Source organism: Magnolia sinica, chromosome 18 (assembly GCF_029962835.1).
Source record: "Magnolia sinica isolate HGM2019 chromosome 18, MsV1, whole genome shotgun sequence".
Taxonomy (NCBI): Eukaryota; Viridiplantae; Streptophyta; class Magnoliopsida; order Magnoliales; family Magnoliaceae; genus Magnolia; species Magnolia sinica.
The window spans coordinates 5,060,019-5,079,401 of record NC_080590.1 but is presented as its reverse complement, the minus strand read 5'-3'; the positions used below and the strand labels follow the sequence as shown (position 1 = coordinate 5,079,401).

The 19,383-nt window shown below is 40.7% G+C and overlaps 1 pseudogene; it reads left to right on the top strand.

Moving 5' to 3' along the window:
* The first annotated feature begins 11,742 nt into the window (after nt 1-11,742).
* LOC131232757 (protein HAIKU1-like) lies at nt 11,743-12,847 on the top strand (annotated as a pseudogene).
* Nucleotides 12,848-19,383: the final 6,536 nt, after the last annotated feature.

Here is a 19,383-nt window from a genome sequence, read left to right as displayed (position 1 = left end):
TTAAACCATCTCTCTCCCTTGCCATATGAATTCTAAAACCCTAGGAGAGAGAAGAGAGCAAAGAGAGAAGGAAACAGAGAGGGAGAGAGAGAGAGTTGGCGATTGTTCCTGGGATTCGATCCCATTGCTTTACGTGCTTAGCTACCGCTTCCGTATCGCTATACCGATGATTCTGATTTCGTTCTTCCGGCGATTCTGATTCCATTCTTAGGTAAGAAATCGTAACCCTAATCCGTTTTAGGAATTCAAATAGAGTAAATAGTGAAATAGCTAACCTATTTCATACTATAGGTTGTCGTTGTGCCGTAGACGAAGACATAGTGTCCAAGCTGAGTTCGATACGAGTCTACCGGCGGAAGGTGCGGACTATAAACGTTTAAGTTATGGTTTTCAAGGCTTTCAATATCAGTTAATGATTTATGACTAACTTGATTGCTATCACATATGCTTAGATGCGATGTTTTCCGTATATTACATATATATGTGTATATGTTGATTTTTAATGCATCCTATATATTTGTTGAAATGTTTGAATGAGTATGGAATTATGATTTATACTTGCTATGATTTATTGATTGAGAATGCATGATTGTTGTACTGGTGGTAACTCCTTGTGAAAGGATTTGCTACAATATATGTTATAACTAAATTATCACACGTATGTTTATATGTGTAGTCTAAGTGTTTGATAAAATGCTTGAATGAGAGAGTGTTTTTTGTAATGTATTTAATGAGGGAGTTGAGATAGGATTCTCGATCCCCTTATCCATAGTTACAGATTCATGTATGTAACCTACTTTACTACTATGTGATTTATGATTTATGGTTGAAATGCCTATGTACGGTAATATGTGTATTACGTGTTTTGTTGAAATGCTTGATTGAGATTGATACTGAAATTGGTTGTCACATGATGTCTTTGACTATCATCATGTGAATGCTATTGCTTGGAGTGTGTTTGGGGATACGATGTAGTCCAGGCAATCGATAATGGTTTACGATTGGTGGCCGAACCGTTTTAGCCACGACGGATGTATTTGGTGAATCCGAGTCGTATGCTGTTTGTCAACAGTGGTTAGGTCACGCAGAATGCTTACGCACTCCATGTTGATTAAGTCAACGTACGTTCGTACCAGTCGAGCTTATCAAGTAACCCGATTGACCTAATGTATGTACACCATGTATGGACGCTACTGCTTCAATCTAAAGTACTAACTTACCAATGAAAAGTTCATTTAACCTTGGTACCTCGATCTACTAAAACTTATGAGCCAGACATGGTGGTGTATGGGACACCGTGGTCGAGCTGTCGGCCTACGCTGGGGTGACGAGCCTCCTCGTAGTGACCAGTGAGCAACCCAAACTCATGAGCCAAATATGGTGGTGTATAGGACACTATATTTGAGCTGTTGGCCTACGATCAGGTGACGAGCCCGTAGTGACCACAAGTATACACTAAGCTACGCTAAGGTGATGAGCCTTTCCGTAGTGACCTCGAGTATAAACCAGGCCTGCGTTGAGGTGACGAGCTACTCTGTAGCGACCTGGAATTGTTATTCGTATGTGATTAACTAGGATTGACGACCCTAGATGGATCATTGTTTGGGTCAATGATACAAAGGAAGGTACCTTAGCTTTCTAATCCTGCTGTATGAATATGCTTAATTAATAACTTGGCTAATCACGCGCAGCACCATATTGCATGTGCCTTTGGCATTGGTGTTGAGCACAACGGGAGTGTTGCATGCCGCAATCGTGAGATGATGTCGCAGAGGGAGTGCAGGCGAGGGCATACATCATTATCACATATCATCCTTGCATTAACAAGAGTACTTAGGACATGAGTGTTGTATTGCTTTATCATTATTGCTTGACTGAATTGATAATATGTCAACCTTTGCTTTATAGCTCCACTGAGTTGATCACTCACTCCCACGTTCTGGGACGGTGCTTTAAACACCAACCAGACCTTGTTGTAGTTGCAGATGATGGCCATGCTTACGAAGCAGAGCCAGACTTTTATGATGATGAGGAGGAGTTCTCCTTTATGCAGCTATCAGGCGGGTCTATGTAGACCATGTTCTGATCAACGGAATTTTGAGGGATGCTGACTAGATGTCATTACACGTGTTATTATGTATTTTGTGACATACATGTATATTCATTTTGTCCATTTTGGGAGTATACATGTATATATATTTAACCTGATATCATGTTCATACTCTAGGGACTCACCACACTTATATGCTCTATACATCTATCACAGTCTTTCGCTTGCATAATTTAACTGTCTCTGGAGTATGATATACTATTTTGGTATAATCCTACTCATGTTTAATACACTAATATTGACAACATTTAATTATCATTATCTATGTTGAATAAGTGATGTGTTGGAACTCGGGAGTTGGGCTCATGCTCGACCTCCGATTTTCAGGGCGTTACATATATGGTCATACCAAATATCTTAGTAACAACATTCACCATATCTATCAAATTGTAGCCATGTCTAGGACAGCTTCAACAATCTCAACAACTACCTCCACCACATCAATTACGAGAACAAAATAAAAAACCTCCACAACACTAACGTCAGCCCTTGGTTGCGTTGTCGCACTACCAAAAGAGAGTAGGTTTCTACCAATAATTTCAAAACACCATCACCTGAAGAGACACCATACCATCTACGATGATATTCGAGTATAGTCAATAGTATAGTAAATTTCGGGGATGAAATTTTTGTTAAGGTGGGTAGAATGTAACACCCCATTTTTTTTTAACGGTGGGTTCTACCATATCGTTTGGTGTAGCCCACTTGAACCTTGGATCAGCCTCATTTTGGGCTAATGCTCTAACTTGATTTGGAAAAATAAACGGAGTGGATTTTTTATAAACATCATGAGTGGGGCCCACCATGTTTTTTTAAAATATAATAAAAAAATAAAATAAAAGTGACATGCTTGTGCACATCACCTAAAACCAATCCTACTTCCCAATTTTCTCTCTCCTCTCCTTCTTCTCCTAATACAACTGCAACTCAAACCCATCTTTGGCCATCAACCCACTATTAGCTCCGGCATCAGACTTTAACCGAAAATAATGTCGACTCTTCTTTACACTTGACGAGAGATGTGCAATACATCTGCAAGCTTCCAACCACAATACCCAGTAACCAAGTTCATTAAAGCTTCAAAATCTACCTTCCTTCAGCCCCGTGAGACCCATCTGAGCCATCTAGAACAAAGGGCACGTTGAGATCTATCTTATACAAGAATCCACTATTGAAGACCACGGCATCTCCTTTGTCAAGTAGCCACCACATGATATACATGAAGTACTATTTCAGATTCAAATCAGAAGTCATCTGGGCCGAATGGACCGCATTTGTATCGATCTTAGATGTTCTCGCATAATCTAGTCATACATGGGATATGTCATACTAAATCAGGTAGGTGATTTTCCCGATTGAAAAGACTACATTATTATATACTTTCATTTTATTAATTATTTATTTCGTATTGCTGATTTAAGACATTTAATTTTGGTTTTACATGATATAGAATGCATTTATTTGATTTCTAATATGTGGAATAAATTCATTTGATTATTGTTAAATGCTTTTAATTATATTATGAGTACTCTACCCTAAAAGGACCATTATGTTATTTTGATATGGGTGCTTTACCCAGGGTTATTCCCGAAAAAATCAGCATGGTATAGGTGCTCTGCTCAGGGTCATTCTTGAAAGGATTGGCACGGGTGCTCTGCCCTGGGCGATTCCCTAAAATGATCAACACATATGGGTGCTCTACCCTGGGTATTTACCTTAAAAGTTTATTCGCCAGGTGCTCTGCCGAGGGTCATTCCCTAAAAAGATCAACACCGGTGCTTTGCTGAGGGTCATTCTCTAAAAGGATCAACACACACGAGTGCTCTACTTTGGATTAGACGAAAAAGGATTTTAGATGGCTTGTTATTATTGTCATGTAAAATGTCAATTCAATACTCATAATTAATCTTATTTATTTTATTGAGTTGTATTGGTATTAAAATAGAATTTTCAATTTTGGAAATAATGTGACCCTACGAGCCGTCGCGCTCATACCCTTATAGATTGTTTTGTAGGGTCTATGTATGAAGAGCCAATTGGACAAGATTGAAGACTTTTCTTTTTGTTTATTTGAGAATTTCTTAAAATTCAATGTATGTTGTTATTATTTATTTTTAAATGTCAATGTAACTAAAGATTCAAGGATTGAATAGTGGACAATATTTAATGCCAATGATTAGTATCATTTTAATTGCTCTGATTGCCTTGAAAATGCATGAAAATAATGTGGGTTGTGTCGTATATTTTATTTAAAGTCGACTCACGGTCCTGAAATTTGGGTTCGGGCTTGGCCAACTCGGGTTCCGAATTTCGAGATGTGACACTATCGGTCACCTGTTCTAGAATCACCACCTTGTCCAACATGAGCCATGATGTTGACTTACTGCTCCCTCCTGCACTAGCCGGTGGATTGTACTTATAAGGCACATGTACTTCTCGAGCATGGTGAGGCCCACAAAGCACCAACCACTAGCTATTGGATGGTGGTAGGGGGAGTTGCCAACCCATTTCAAGTTGGTGGGGTAGCAAGACGGGGTCGAATGGGTCCACACCCGGTTGACCAGGTTGGATGGGCAGGTTGGAAGGGTATTTTCATTCCCTACGCTGTATCCGTACAACACTGGTATAGTTTGGAAAGTAAAGTTTAGGAGCATTCAGAAAACTAGTGGGCAAAATGTAAGATTTATAGTGGGAAAAATCTCTACTTGCTTTACCTAGCACTTAAAACACCTAATCTCTGTAGGGCACACCAAATTCACATGTAGCAACCATTCCATCCATTGATCAGCCTCTCTCCCTGAGTGTAGGCGAGCAAAAAAATCAGTAAGATCCACAACTCAGGTAGGCCACATTACAGAGGAACAATATGAATGGGATGCCAATCATATGCTTGTGTGGGGCCACCATGGCGTTCAACTTTTATCAAACCTATTAAGAAGATGTAACTCAGCAGGACAAACTGAAGATACAAACGACCTGATCCAAAATTCCCACAAGCCACACCATGTGAACTTACTGGTTTAAAGGAGCAATTTTAAAATTTTCTCATCAGTGTGGGCCAGTGGACTTTTCCATGAGGCTGATATTTTGCATGTACGGTTCAAATAAGGGCTCTCACCTAATGGACAGAGTGATGTTACATATACAACATGGTAGGCCCCACCGAGTATTGTGTGCTTCTTGCACTCTATTGGGTAAAACAGGTGCTGCAGAGGATTTTGTTCCTTTCTACAGGTGCAGATGCGGTACCTTCAGCGTACATATGTTAGGTAGGAGAAACGTTCCAAGATTATATAATACCCCAAGCTTGAGTGACGATGTGCTTTGGTAGAGGCGGAATACGAGGAATATGGTAGAGCCATCTCTCTAGAGGACCCCTGGCAGTGTGACATTGTGAAGTACCAGCATATATATATATATGGGATAAGTTCTAATAATGCACTAATTTTTGTAGACACCTAAAAATTGAGTTGATCTCATTTTACTTAATCATAATAGTGGGCGTGAAAGGAAGGAGAGAGAGAGAGAGGCTACATTCTTAGTGCATGTACATGTAGAGAAGAGAAGGGTTTTATGACCAATCTCAAGTGTTTCCAATCTTGTGATCTACTCAAGCGTCTAATCTCCCTCTTTTTAGGAGGGTTGTTCTAACCATAGTTCAAAAACTTGAAAACTCAGCTTGACCCTATATCCAGCCAATTCGGATGGACTTGAAGACTCGATCGGCTGAGTTTTTATTTGACTCGACTCAGTATTATTGAAATATTAAGTGATATTTAATATAAAAAAGAGCATTTAAGATAGAGAAAAGTATTTAAAATTAGCAAATAAAGTTACTTGTGAAGTTGCTCCATTAGTGGTGTCACTTGATTGTCTTAATTGAGTTTAAGGGTTTGAACGTCAGTCCTTGCACCTATTTTTTAATTAAAAATATATCCTAGCTGGTGAGTGACTCGATTGAGTCATGCCAAGCTCCATTGAATAGGCCCAGTTGATGAGTGACTCGGCTGAGTCATGCTAGTCAGCTAGTTTCCAAGAAACTCAACTTGAAATTTAGTCAAGTTCACTCAGTCGATTCTTAAGTTGACCCACCAAGTTTTAGAACTATGGTTCTAACATGAGCCAAAGTGATAGATGCATGAAGTGGACCGGATAAAACCAAACCTTAATCTCCTCTAACTATTTCTAGGTAAAAATTGTCCAAAACGTGGCTTTAAAGTAGGAACATAAGCAATCGTAGTTTTTTTGTGGATAGAAATTTGGATTGTATATATGACTATAGCCATAGTTTTCATTTTTCACAGCCCCAACTTGGTTTAAAATGTTTTTCCCATCCTTTGATTATTCAAAGTTATCCGCATTAGGGAAAGTACTTGTCAGGTAGAATGTCCAAAAGTTGCTTTGCATTATATATATGGTGTAGATTATGGTATATATGTCACGTGCAATGCATGCGGTGAAAGGAAGGAAGACAGAATAAGGGGGTCAGATCAAGAATAAGATTAAGAGGAAAATTTTAGGCTGGACACAAAGAAAAATATTAAAAATAAAGGTTGGATGGGATCTTAAATACAAGGAGAGAGACGAGGAGACAAAAAGGTGAAGGTGGTTAGGATCTATGAACCTTGTCTTCAGAGTTGTACCATTCACCCAGTTAGCACTTTCGTAAGTCGAGCTCTGCACTGAGTTGGCTGGGTCGGGGTAATACTCCCTTCTTTGAGGGTCCAGGGTGTGCCTTGTTTAGAGGGTAATTTTGTAATTTTTCATGATATATATATATATATATATATATATAGATATATATATATATATATATATATATATATAACCTCTCTCTTTTGGATAATATATATTCTATTGTGGGAGAGAGAGAGTTGTCATTGTATTGAGAAATGTTCGTTTTTATCTTTGAGCACAGTAGATTTGTATGAACATGTGAACGTACCAAAATAAAACAATGTAAATTTTTATATAATATTGTCTCTTTTTCATGATTTGTTTTGATTCCAACCATATTGTGTATGTGGTTGAACTAGATCTTCCTATTGAGATAGGTCACGAGACAGAAGATTAAAATGACAAAATAAAAAAGTTATTAGTTTGAAAACCAGGCTGAGAATTCACAGGTAAAATCTTAGTTAGTTGTTTACAAGCTACATGCCTCAAGTCAAGTAAATATTACTCATGCCTTAATTTTAAATCACTTTCCATTCCCTTTTAATCAAAACTCGTGGCATATTGAAAACAAATTGCATATTAAAATTGTCCATAGCCATTAGCATTACAGGCAGAGAAATTATTTGTTAGAGATAAGGATAGTTGGTTATTGGATTAATTTAATTAATCCTTTTCAAAAAAATATATTACCTCCAATGCATTATTATATATGAATTTTATGCTAACTACAGCAAGATGAGCTCATTTTTTTTGGGGCCTACCAAGCAGGTCCACAACATACCATATCATACTCATTTTTTAATTGTTTATCTAAGTATATACCTGACCGTCAACTGTTTGTGTACAACCGTTATGTGAATGGCCACTGATCAGATGGTTGTGATTGTCTAGTAGGTGTATTTTTTAAACATATACCAGGATCTTTCTTTTGTGCGGATCATCTACAGTTGAATTGTTTTTACGTTTTCACTGCACCGACTCAAAAGCCATGGCAATTGCTGACAGCTTCTGACGGTAGAGCTCTCCACGTCAGACTTTTGTCTTGACCGGAATCGTCTGTCGTTGGCCAACTGCCAGAGGACCGAGCTCGGACCACCGTTTCGTGCAGGGCATCATTAATGGCCGCCGTCCACACTATTCCACTTTGAATGGCTCGCTCTTTGACGGCCTGATATTTTACACGTGTCCCATGTGCATCAGTGAATCACGACCTACCCCACGGTCCTTTCCCAAGTGGCATGTAACAGCTCTAACCAAGGGCTGTCAAGGCGGCAGGCTGGTTTGTTAGGATTTCGGGTCTGGCCCCCCTCTGGTTGGGCTTATACTGGAATACCAGACCCGAAGGCCAGGGTCAGATCTACAACTTAAGCCCGTTTGACACCCGGCCATCCTGGGCTTCTTCAAGAGCCCACCAGCGAGATCGAGTCTAGCTTGCCCGGCTCATTTAGGATTTCAATGGCATTATTGTCATGTATCATGCATGATGGGCCACATTAAATGAATAGCCCATATGTTGCACGAAAGAAAGTGGCTGGCTCCATTTTCGGCTGTGCATGACAATCACGGGCTAAGCTTGTCCTATTTGTTTAGGCTTATATCACAGGCTTAGGTACAAGTTTTACTTTGCAGGCAGAGCTTAGAAAGATTTCAGCCCAGCTCATGATCTGGCCATTATATATATATATATATATATATATATATATATATAGTGGTTATCTAACCCAAAGGTCTTATGTTTGAATCTCAAGAGAAATAAATATACCATTTTAATATATTCTTCTATGTGCGGTGGGGTTTACTTTAGTTTTAGATGGGTTCATATTTACAAATTCTTTTTGTTATGGGTAAAAGTAAGCTAGTGAGAAGTATGAGGTCCGCTCCGACATTTGTATGTATCATATAGTTAGCTTGCACCAATAATAACCAATGAGCGCCTCAACGGTCAAAAAGAAATAATCGAATGCTGGGAAAACAGCCTATTACTTGATATTGGCCATCAAAAGATGAAGTATGTCTATATATGTTATTTCTTACTGGTCTCAAGTGGTCTAAAGAAGATATTCAAATTTCTACATTAACGCCCTTCATTCAAGGGGGACTCAAGTTTTGATGGGTTCAGTAAAATATGATCATCACGATTGACATGGTAATGTTAATGTCAGGGTGATTCCAACCTTGTTGTTTCTTGTAGCGGGGTCTACATGAATTTTAAACACGTTCGAATTTAATTTAAAATTTAAAATTATATTTAATTTTTGAGATACGGTCGTAACATGAGCTGTCATAGCCGATGGATGGGTAGGGAAGGAATCTACTTGTTGAACGGCTGTTGTAGGACTTCCTTGTTCCTTAGAGAATGCCGATTATCATTTTCCTGGCCACCTTTCATATATGTAGAATATGCTATTTGTGTAAAAGATGTGTTGTACCATGAAGATCACATATGTCAAAATTAAGCTTGATATACTTATCGGATGGGCTACTTCAGTAGACCGATTCATACTATTGGTCGTTCGTTGATCTTGCTGTTGTGTCCTGTTCAAATAGCTGACTTGCCCGATTCTCACACCAAGGTCTTCAAAGCAGTGTGGCCGACCTTTTTCATGGTAGGATATTCTACACACGTGAAATGTGGCAGGAAAATAATTGCTACGTTAGAACTTCTGATTGGACCGCTGCATTGATAATTTATTGAGTAACAACGACATGAAAGCTCTGTTACTTTCCAAGTAACTTACTTGGAACTAATCCATGCCACTTGGAAACGGAAGCGGATTGGCTGGTGTACCACATATCAGCTACATAAATGGTGTAGATACAGGACGAGGCCAATGCTCCTCAAGCTGCGGGATGTGATTGGTTCAAAGGAGATCAAAGTTACATAGGCCCACAATGATGTATTTATTATATGTCATCTATTTTTTGAGATTATTTTAAAGTACTATACAAAAAATGAATCATATCTAAAAATTAACTCGACCATACTTCAAATAGTAGCCGAGATTATGATTTTCACATTAAAAAATTTCGTAGGGCCCACCCTAACGTTTATTTTCCATCCAATATGTTCATAAGGTCACAAGGACCTAAATGAAGGATAAAAATAAGTTTCATATTGATCCGAAACTGATGTGAACCCCAAAAGGGTTTCAATGGCATATGTTCAATCCCCCATTTCTTTTTTCATTGCGGTCCACTTGATCGTTAGATCTATCTTATTTTAATCTTAAGTTTTACGACGAGCTCGAAAAGTATAGAAAGTTTGGATATAACATATTACTCATGATGGGATCTACGGAACTTGCTGACATTAATGCACCAGCTATATTGTTGGTGTATTTACATCAGTAAGTTTTATGGGTCCTATCATGATCAGGTATGTGTTATATCCGAACCATCTATCTATTTGGTGAGCTTGTCTTATGGCTTGAGACAAAAAATAAGACAGATTTAAAGATAAAGTGGACCACATTGCAAAAAGTAGTAGGGTATTGAATGTATACCATTGAAACCCTTTTGGAGGTCACAAGAGTTTTGAATCAACGTGAAATTTGTTTTTCCTCTTCATACAAATATTTGTGACGTTATGAATGGATTGGATGGAAAATAAATGTTATGGTGGGCCCTACAAATTTTTTAAAATCATTATCCCTTTGCTATTTTTGGTGTGGTCCATTTGAGCTTTGAATATGATTTATTTTTTGGCTAATGCTCTAAAATGATTTTGAAAAAGTAATGAACGGTGTGGATATAATAAATATAGTAGTGTGGGGCTCATGTAACTTTGATCCCCTTTGAACTGTTTGGACAACAGAGCTCGAGGAGCATCAGTGCTGATCTTGGACTCATACCTACACCAGCTATTATATCTATGTCATTCATCTATTTTTAGAGAGCATTGTCCAAACAATAAATCATATTCAAAGATCATTTGGATCACACCACAAATAGCAGCAGAGATAATGACTTTCACTCCCAAACAATTCATAAGGCCCACCATAATATTTATTTTCCATCTAATCTGTTCAAAAAGCAAATTTCTTATTGATCCAAACTCCAATAACTCTAAAAAGGTTTCAATGGACGTTCAATCCCCCACTGCTTTTTTAAGTGTGGTCCACTTGGTAGTTTGATCAGTCTTATTTTTCATCTTAGGCTTGGAGACGAGCTCGTCGGATGGATGGACCGTTGAATATAACACCTCATGATGTAGGTATGATGAGACCCACGGAGCTTTATGACGTCAATACATCAGATAAATAGCTGGTGTGAGGTACACGAACCAATCCGCTTCCCAGGGACCGACCTGCCAAACGTGTACTTAGTGGGTCCCATCCTGAAAACGTGTAGCCCAGCTGGGAGATGGCATATCAGTCTGTTACCTGACCGGTTATTTAATACGGTGGCAGCACGTGGCCATCATGCACACTGCTTTTGTCCATGTAACGGACATCTACCTAAATTCATACCGTCAAAAAAAGTGGGTGGACTAATATCAAATTACAAAGAGGATCGTTCCATCCGACTAACTGACAATTGTTTGCTGCATTCGACTATGCAAAATTTTTCAAATTTACTCTCCACTGATGGCTACCAATTAAAATCTATTCGCGTTGATTATGATTCTATCTAAGCGGTGTCCATTATTTGAACAGCTGGGATAAGATGATCATAATCTGCAACTAAGATTCTCCTGTTGATCATAACTCTTTTGATTTAACCCATTGGTAATGTGGCCCACAATTTGTACCGCTTGGATTGAGTTACCCTTGTGCTAAATTTAGCCCGCTCTGTGGGTGGGTATGGGTCGCGGCAGTCCGGAGTACAAAAAAAATGTTTTTTTTTTCATTTTCCAAAAAAATTCTCCCCCGTTGTTTGACCCGATGACTATGCAATTTTCATCTGACTCTCTAAACTGTTCTTCATTTATTGAGCAGTGCTGCAGACTACCCGAATCTAACCTTACCACTTCTTATTTCTTTCTTCCAAAAATTCAGAATATCTTGCAATCTCTCTCTCTCTCTCTCTGGAAATGGACGACTCCAGTTTCTCCGAAACCAGTAGCAGCAGACACACTGCCTCTTTGTCCGTAAACAAGATAGGCAAAACCATACGAAAAATCCCATTACACCAACCAAATCTCGGAAAACAGCAGCAGCCCAAACCTCAAGTCTACAACATCAGCAAGAACGATTTCCGCAACGTCGTCCAGCAACTCACCGGTTCACCCTCTCAAAACGACTCGTTTCTTCCTCCTCACAACCCTCCCAAAACTCCCTCCTCGCGCTTGCAGAGGATCCGTCCGCACTCGCTCACCCCCACCGCTCGCTCCGTCCCAACCAGTCTCCTTAACAACAACTTACCTGATCGACCCGGTCCAACGCCAGGCGACTCGCTCTGGCCCAACACGGCCGAGTCTCCGGTCCCGGCCTACACGAGTTACCTTCAGAGCTCGATCGTTGACTCGGGTCCCAGACCCGCCAGCAGCCGCCCCACCTACCTTCTGCCTTCTCTGACGTCGGAGCTCGTCTCGCCGTCCCCCAGCGGCTTCTTGAACTTAATGCCACCGCAATTCATCTCGCCCGGGTTTCAGCATCACCCACACTCCACGCCCGATTACTCATTTTCACCTCTTTCACCTGCTCCGGCGATTGTGGATTCCGGGCCGCAGTCTCCACTGTCTGCTGGTGTCTTGTTCCCTTCACCCCCACCAGGGTTTCTTCGGCATCACGAGTCCTAAATGGAGGGACTGATCTTGCCCACGTCGACATGGGTGTGTATCAGCTGGTATATGTGATGGTGGATTGTTTACTGCCATGAGAGGCCATTTGAAGAGATTTCTAGCCTCGTATTTCTTCTTGTATTTCCTATTTTGTTTTTGCAATCTGTTTGAGTTAGGTAATTAAGCTTATTGCTTTCTTCTTTGTTGGGAGATCTATAAAAACTGTAACTGTAGTAAGAGCATAAGCACTTGGGTGTACGAGTCAGGTTTGTGATTCGGTAGAGCCAGAAGAACTGAAATATAGTAGAGCCATCTCTCGCATGTCGCTAGTTCATGTATTGATGGACGGAAGCGGATTGCCTGGTGACCCTGATGGCAGCCGCGGTGAGGCCCACCATGATGTATGTGTTTAATTTATATACGCTGTCCACCGATTTTGCCAGCTTATTTTGGGCATGAGCCAAAAAATAAAGCAGATCCAAAGCTCAAGTGGACCACACCATAGCAAACAGTGATGATTGCACGCCCATCATTAAAAACTTCATGGGGTTGCATCAAGATGATATTTGTATTTTAATTTCTCTTCATCCAGGCCTGTGTTACATTATAAATCGCTTGGATTGAAAATAAACATCACAGTGGGCCCTATGAAAGTTCAGTAGATGTCATTATTCTCGCTGTATCCTGCATTGTATTATAGTTATGCATATGTTTCATTTTTGGGCTCATGTCCTGATATGAGAGGACAAAATCGATATGCAGATATAAAAAACATACACACAGTATGCCCACAGCGCCTGCTCTAGTAAACCCCCGAATCCCATTCCACGCATTCTCGTGGACGGGATTTGCACCTAACAAAAACGTGCCGCATTCACTTGATTGATGTAATTTCATCAAATTATTATAGACCAATCAGTGGGTTGGGCGGGGATTCCTATGAAAGTTCAGTAGTTGAGAGGCAATTCGAATGTGACCGGTTGTCCGGTGACTTGGTCACCCAAAGCGGCGGGATTTTATGAGGTCTGATCGAGAAAAACATGCTATTTCATTCGTACGAGACCAGTCAAATCGTACCACATGGAACGCGGAGGATGTTGGGTGGGGCCCACCACCATGTGTCTGGGAAATATATTCCGTTCATCCATTTGGGGAGCTAATTTTAGTACAAGTGACCAAAAATGAGTAGGATCCAAAACTAAAGTGGACCACACCAGAGGGAAAATTGGGAAAAGAAATGCCTACCGTTGAAACCTTCTTGGGGTCCACCTTGATGTTTATATGCCATCCAAACCGTTCATAAGGTCATTATCACAGGGATGAAGTGAAAATACAAAATAAATTAGCCTAAAACAAAGTTTTTATGGTCATAAGAATGTTTCAACGGTTCTCACCGAATATCCACTGTTTACTCTCGTGTGGCCCACTTGAGTCTTGTATCTACCTCATTTTTTTTCTTTTGTACTAAAATGAGCTCACAAAACGGATAAACGGAGTATATTTCTCAGAAACATGGTGGTGGGCTCCACCAAACAACCTTGCGCAGGAACTTCCTGCGAAAGGCTTTTGCAGGAAATCCGCGTCCGTACATGGGTTCACCGGAACTCACCAGCCAATCGATGTTCGCTGGTGTCTTGCTGACGTCATAAAGATGGATGACTTCAGTTTTTTTAAAATAAAATTCATTGAATAAGGGTATCTAGACCGTTAATTATTTTTTATTTTTCACCGTTATTTTAATGGCGGCATATCACATGGATAGTATTGCTTTATTTTTGAAACGACCATCCAAGCTAGGTTCTGAATATGGGCAGACCCAAATTGTACATCACCCTACCACGTGTACGTGTACTGCAAAGATGGCTCTACCATAGGAATGATACTAGCCATCCAAAAGGTGGCTTTCAAATAGATTTTGATAAAGAAAAGCAGTTAATGGTCCACTTTAAGTTCTGAAAAGTGAAGTGGTGCATACGGTCTTCTTGTGACTATTGTTGATGCAAAAATCCAGCTCACCCTCTTCAAGATCTGAGCACTTGCGCTGAGTTCTATATATCTACACAGGAAAAGGGCAAAGTAGGCCCTGGCTAGGACAAAGGACCCTCTGATACCAAAGTCAAGATAAGAATTTGGATCTAAGTAGTGTGATTGTGTTTTGGGTGAGAGATTTTGCAAACCTGTTTTATTAGGTTAAGCTCTTATTTATATTGTTTGGTTGGAGTGGACGTCCGTTAATCTCGGCACGATCTCTACCAGTAGGCGAGAACTGCATATGTGATGATGTTGTCAATTATCTTGTGATTGTGGTTAAGCGGTTAATGTTTTCGTGCGTTACTAAATTGAGCTCGGCTCAGTTATCTTAACTAAGCTGGTCGATTGAAATCAGATCGAGTAGACGAGCCGAGCAAAGGTCTCTTCAATCGGGCTCGAATTACACCGGGCCGACTGTGGGCTGCTCAAGGTTGGGGTCGGCAAGGTTGATTACTTAAGAACGGTTTGGATCGATTCATTCGAGCCCATTCCTTTCCATACTACAGCTCAGACCTATCTTGCTCGTTGGTCCCATTCGATGAAGTATCTTTGGAGCAGGCGCTTATTTCGTTGAGCCGACCTTGAAGGAAGTTCGGCTGATCTGTCCGGAGACGTGACTGGGATGAGCTGACCTTAATTATGGTCGGATTATATTTTCCCATAAGAACTATGATTCCACAATGAGGCACGCTAGGTAGACAGTATAGATTGATGAATGACCCCTCCGTGGGAAATGTATAGAGATCGATTCTTCCATCTCAATCCAAAATATATACTTCTTTTATGATTTGGACTTTTAAACCGAACACAACCTGTATCCGAACATGGACTAGGACCTGGTCAAAAACCCACAAATATCAGCCAAAATCCTAATTCATTCTCCAAAGTAAATCATACCAGTCCATTAATAGAGTAATTGGACTTCGACTGGGACAAGTTCCACTAACAAAGCACTAAATCCAGAATTGTTTAAATAAGATCATGCGTCGACTTTCGTCAATGCAAGACAGTTCCAGTCCAATCAGTATCAGGCCTACAGGTCGGGCCCAGAACCAACAGGCGTGGCTGGTCACAAAGCTGGCACAAACCAGGTTGGCTAGCGCGGTTTCCATCATAGATCAAGAGGCTCGGTAGAATGCACTCCGACTTACAATTGGGTAGGAGATTTTAGCTGTTGGATCAGACTCCTTTTCAATGATCTGAACTATTTAGATGAAATAATTCAACCCATGAACAGTCCGTAGGTTGAGGAGACTACCAACATTCCAAGAAAAAAGAGTCAAATATCAAAGTGTTGAAATATTCTAATAAAAAAAGATATATGATTCTGATATCTCAACCAAGGTGAGGCCCATCAAATAAATGGTTTGCATCATTGATAGATGACTCGGATCAAGGCTAAAGTCCTCACATACCCTATTACAATACGTCAAGATGTATTTAGTTAGAGCTTTGCTCAAAGCCGGCAATGGGCCAGGCCTTGGCGCAGCAGAATCATATTTTCAAATAGACCCAGCCCGACCGGTTCAAAACAAAGGCTCAGGCGCGGACCATTAAGTGTAGCTTTGTTAAGCCCACGTACACGTCAGCTTATGCATATGTCACCACATATACCAGCGTGGAAGAAAATTGAAATTTCCAAGCTATCCATCAAGTGGACCTCACAGTGTATAGATGTAACTACCCACGATAAAGCTGGTACACTTAGTAAGTGTGCCATAATTTTAAAAAAAGAATAAGAATAAGAATAAAAAGGTGGACAAGTTGGAAAATTTTCAGCTGGTTTTTTTCTTCACAACCGTAGATTTGTTCAGGTCATTGTGGTCCACCCAACTAGTGGACCGACCTGATTCTTGTTAGGAAATCGTCAAGGCATGTTGGTATCCTTTTGACTGATGGCTTGGATATTTCAGCTGTCTGCCACTATGGCATATCTAGTGGCATGTGCATTAGCTGACTTGTATGCAAGTGGGCTTAACGAAGCTCCTTTAGTAATCCTTGTTAGTGTGATCAGGGATTTAGGGATAGTGGTAGGGGAATGGGTAAGGTGGGTCCATGGGTCAACTGGCCTGACCAGTTTCTGAAGCAGGTTTGGGCTAAGCAACATATGGGTAATGGGTCAGGTTTGGGTTAGAAATTTGGCCCATTTAAATAAATGGGCTGGGTTTGGGTTGAATCCTAACCAGGCTTACCTTCAACCTAACGTGCAAATACAGCTTATCGATGGGCTAGGCCCAATGACATAACCCAAAATCCGAAATAAATTGATTGACCACAAGTATAGATACATGCACATGACGTGTGTATATATGTTTGCTTTCATTCATTAGTTGGCTGAGCAGGGCATACCTTTAGCACATATTCCATTCTTAAACTGTGTGGTGGTGGTGGCTCGTCTAGCTTATTGGGTCAGGTCAGGTTGGGTTGGGCTTAACGAATTTTAAGTGCAGGGCTGGATGACAGCTTAATAGGTCGTGGGTTGGGTTCAGGCTGGAATTCTTGTCATTTTTAGTAGATGGGTCGGGCTTGGGCTGACACCAACCTGACCCATTGCTACCCCAAGGTAGTATTAGTCTCAGAACCTTTTACACGCATATTTCAAAAAACAACTTTGATAAGTCCACACACATCCATTCGAAGGGCGAACCACAATGTATATAGTCTGGCCCAAGAATCAGGTCGAGTCCACTAGTCAGGTGGGCAGCAGGCTACGGAACAAATGTGTGGTTGAGAAAAGACGTGGCTGAAGTTTCCTTACCCGTTCCACCAGCTGAACGGACCAGATTTATTTCTGGGTGAGAACGTCTATGGCGAGCTGTCCCACATGATGAACGGCTTGGATATTTCATCCATCGGACAAGCTGGCACACGTGACGGTGTGTAAATAGTATTCCTTGTACACGTGTATGGGCTTAGCAAAGCTCTGATTTCACAATCTTGACGGGTCGGGCATGCATGGAAGGCTAACGTGCGTGAGACAGAGGACATGGACATCAATTAGATGGGCCGACCATTAACATAGCCTGGGCCAAAATTCAGGCTTGTCCACTATTAATGGGACATGCATATGAGACAAATGGAATATTGGAAAGCGGTTCAGTTATTCATATTCAACAGACGTGTGGCCCACCTGATCAGTGGACAGGCCTGAATTGTGGGCCAGGGGCAGCAATGGATCGGTTTTGCTTATGTGCGATCGGTTAGGTCGAGAACAAGCTGGGTCTGGGTCAGTTCAGGTCAGTCCAAACCTAACACAACTACTAATTGGACCTTGATGCGCAAGCCCGACAATAGCACCATAAATGCGACTTTTCCTAATCTCGTCTCGGAACTCAATAGAATATCTTGCAAAATTCTGGACCCTGACACGACTTATTCATTAGACGGACTTTAAGATCAGGCGTGTGCCGGACCCATGACCCTCTATTACAGACGCGAGAGTGACCACAAGGGTTATTAGGTGATAAAGGTGATAAATGGATTCAATGTCACACATACAACATGGTAGGGTCCACACAGGTGTTGTAGTGAATTCCAGTCATTTCAGCGCAAACTGAAGAGCACCCACATGTGGACCAGAAATGCATATAAGTAAACCTGTAAATGGGTTGGAGCCGAATAGGATTATGACTTTTTGTGCTTTTGATCAGTTTTTCGTTCCTGAGATTGAAGCATTTATTGAAATAATTATATTAGGTCTTAGCCAGCTTGGACAAGGGCGGATCTGGAACGGATCCTATTATATATAAACGGATTAACATCTTAAGATCCAAACTCGCACCATCAGACCTGTATAATGGTCCAGATCCGCTATAAATGATTGATCCGACCCTTTGACAGGCTTACATATAACATTTGGGTAGTACATCACCTAGATGCCTATGGATCATACTTAGCCTAATGGCACATAAAAAAGACTAGATGCAAAAAGGATTAGCAAATAGAAAATGAGTGATGTAGAGAGGGCCATGGACAGTTTCATGGCCAAGATGGATCAAAAAAGGCCCGGTCAGCGACAGAAGTGATCTGGACCATCGGACCTTAAATCAGGTGTATCTTGCAATTTGGAATGAGTTATCAAACGTAAAAAAAAAAAAAAAAGATTTTGGGGTAGAACGAGTTACTTTATCTACCCAACCCCGTTATGCCAGGTTGCGCAAGTAGGATTTGCGAAATACCACCAGATCGACAATTATTTTCCTATTTTAATTATGTTTTTATTATAAATAGTAAGTGTTATGGGAAAATATAAACCAACTGCAAGCGAAGCTGACCTGGAACAGTTACATCAAAACTTGGCTAATCCAAGCGATCTTCAGGGCCTGCTCGGCCAAACCAGTAGATGTATCAAGTACTCCGAAAGGAGCAATGACGACAATACAAATGACTGAACCTGTATGAGCTTGGACCATCGACCTGTGGCTGCTATGCATAGGCTCGGACCATTTGAGCTCATCTCGATGTAACCTCATAATGCACAACAAGAACGGCCGTTACTCCACGTTCGTAATGTAACTGACGATATCACTGGGCGCATGTTCTCCACCAAATGGAGGAGATCGTGCCGAGATTGCCGGAAGAGATCAGTCCAACTAAAAGGTATAAATAGGGGACTCACACAAAGGAACAAGTACATAAAATCTCTCATCCAAAACCTACCAACACTACTTAAACCTAGATTCCTATCCTGACTTTGTCATCAGAGAGTCCCCTGCTCTAGACAGGGTCTCCTTTGTCCTTCTCCTATGTAGGCTTACAGGGCTTGGCGCGAGTGCTTGGATCTTAGCGAGGGTGAACCAAAATTTTACATTAATAGTTAGTTTTAGTTTAATTGTAACTCTTC